The sequence below is a fragment of the Magnolia sinica genome, chromosome 7, assembly GCF_029962835.1.
Source record: "Magnolia sinica isolate HGM2019 chromosome 7, MsV1, whole genome shotgun sequence".
Lineage (NCBI taxonomy): Eukaryota > Viridiplantae > Streptophyta > Magnoliopsida > Magnoliales > Magnoliaceae > Magnolia > Magnolia sinica.
The window spans coordinates 10,867,916-10,870,126 of record NC_080579.1 but is presented as its reverse complement, the minus strand read 5'-3'; the positions used below and the strand labels follow the sequence as shown (position 1 = coordinate 10,870,126).

General features: G+C 41.5%; 1 non-coding gene across 1 annotated transcript; it reads left to right on the top strand.

Moving 5' to 3' along the window:
• Positions 1-1,724: 1,724 nt before the first annotated feature.
• LOC131252486 (small nucleolar RNA R71) lies at positions 1,725-1,831 on the top strand. Its single transcript, XR_009174505.1, has one exon. It is a non-coding gene; the product is annotated as a small nucleolar RNA R71 (small nucleolar RNA).
• Positions 1,832-2,211: the final 380 nt, after the last annotated feature.

The window sequence follows — 2,211 nt, the reverse complement described above, 5'->3', positions numbered from 1 at the left end:
CCGGTGCAGTATCAAGCAAGGCACATGTCTCCCTAATCATGTCATCATCAAAATCATGGGAGTGGGTCAGGCACGTCTCTAGAGAGGCAGAGGACAAGGTCAGAGGTGTCGTATCTTCCACGAAAGAGTCAATCATGTTAATGTCGTGGAAATCGTCATCCTCCTCTAAGTTTCTGTCGTTATTAAAAAAGATGTTTGACTCCAATGTCATATTCCCAAAAGACATAGTCATGACACCATTCCTGCAATTGATAATTGCATTTGAAATGGTAAGGAATGGGCGGCCAAGAATGACGGGGATCTGAGTGCTTATGTTATTGATGGGTTCGATGTCCAGGATGATAAAATATACAGGGTAGTAAAATCTATCAACTTGGACCAACACATCCTCAATTATCCCTCTTGGTACATGAACAGAGCGATCAGCAAGTTGTAGTGTGGTTAGGGTGGGTTTTAATTCACCCAAACCTAACTGTTTGTATACCGCGTAGGGAATCAAATTGACGCTCGCTCCTAAGTCAAGAAGTGCATGATCAATTCGATGGTCCCTGATTACACATGATATGGTTGGGCTACCGGGATCCTTGAATTTCGGTGGCACGTCTTGCTTTAGGATGGCACTCACTTTCTCAGTCAGGAAAATTTTCTTTTGAATACTTTGTCGTCGTTTGGTCGTGCATAAGTCTTTCAGGAATTTGGCATATGAAGGTATCTGTTTAACGACATCAAGTAGAAGAATGTTGACTTTCACTTGTTTCAACACCTCTAGGATATCTTGAGAGTTAGAGAGAGGTTTTGGTGAATCCAACCGTTGGGGGAATGGAGCAACTGGCTTCTCTAGAAGTTCCGGTTTTAATTTTTATGGGGCATCACTGGATCCATCATTGTTGTCCTCTTCTGGTTCTTGAGGCTTTTCGGGCCTAACCGGAAGAGTTTTATCAATGATCTTTCCACTCCTAAGAGTGGTGATGGATTTAGCGTGCCCCATCTGATTTGAAGAGCTGGGATCATTAATCTCGTACTGCAGTTTAGGATTGGGGAGAGGTTGTGCAGGAAGCATCCCCTTTTATATAACCGTCATACGAGAATCTATCTTTTGCATAAAATCTGTAATTCCCCGCATTGCCCGAGTCAGCTCATGTATGGAATTTTAAACCGGTTCCTTTTGAGGTTTCACTTGATTTGGATTTTGATTGAAGAACCCTGGAGGAGTAGCCGTTTGTCCATTCCTCCAACTAAAGTTTGGATGATTTTTCCAACTAGGATTGTACGTATTGGAGTTAGGTCTAGTAAAAGGTCTTTGATAGTTGTTTATGGCATTGGCTTGTTCATTCAACACTCCTCGAAAGGCGGGTATTGTAGGACAATTTTCAGTTGTATGAATGTTGCAAACACAGATGCCGCAAACAATTTCATTAACATTATCCTTCTTTCCTTCCATGGCCTCAACTTTCCTTATGAGCGTAGTCACTTTACACTTGAGATCATCCTCTTCTTTCAAGAGATATAATCCACCTTTCTCCTTTAATTGAGTCGGCCTAGACGTGGTGTTCGACTTTGGGTAATAGTCCCAAGATTGTGTTTTTTCAGCCAAACTGTCGAGGTAGTCCCATACCTCGTCAACATCTTTATTAATGAACTCTCCATTACACATTGTCTCGACCATTTGGCGCATGGAAGATGTCAGTCCATCGTAGAAAAAATTTGTAACGCGCCACGTTTCAAATCCGTGTTGTGGGCATGAACTGACCAAATCTTTGAACCTTTCCCAACATTGGAAGAATGTTTCATCTTCCTTTTGGGCAAAGTTCATGATCGCTTTTCTGAGGGTAATCGTTTTATGATGTGGGAAGAATTTTTTTATGAATTCTCTCTGCATGTCGTTCCATGTGCCAATGGATCTAGGACGTAGTGAATGTAACCACGTCTTAGCTTTCTCTTTTAAGGAAAAAGGAAAGAGTTTCAGCCTAATTGTATCCTCAGATACATTAGGAAAACATAATGTAGCTATAATCTCATCGAACTCTTTCAAATGTAAATATGGACTTTCTAATTCAAGTCCATGGAATTTAGGAAGGAGTTGGATAACTCCTGGCTTGATGTCCATTTATCCTTTGTTTTCAAGAAAAATCATGCATGAGGGCGTACTCACTCCCGCCGATTGTAGATAATCTCGTAAAGTACGAGGCGGGGGTGCCTGTTACACCTCAT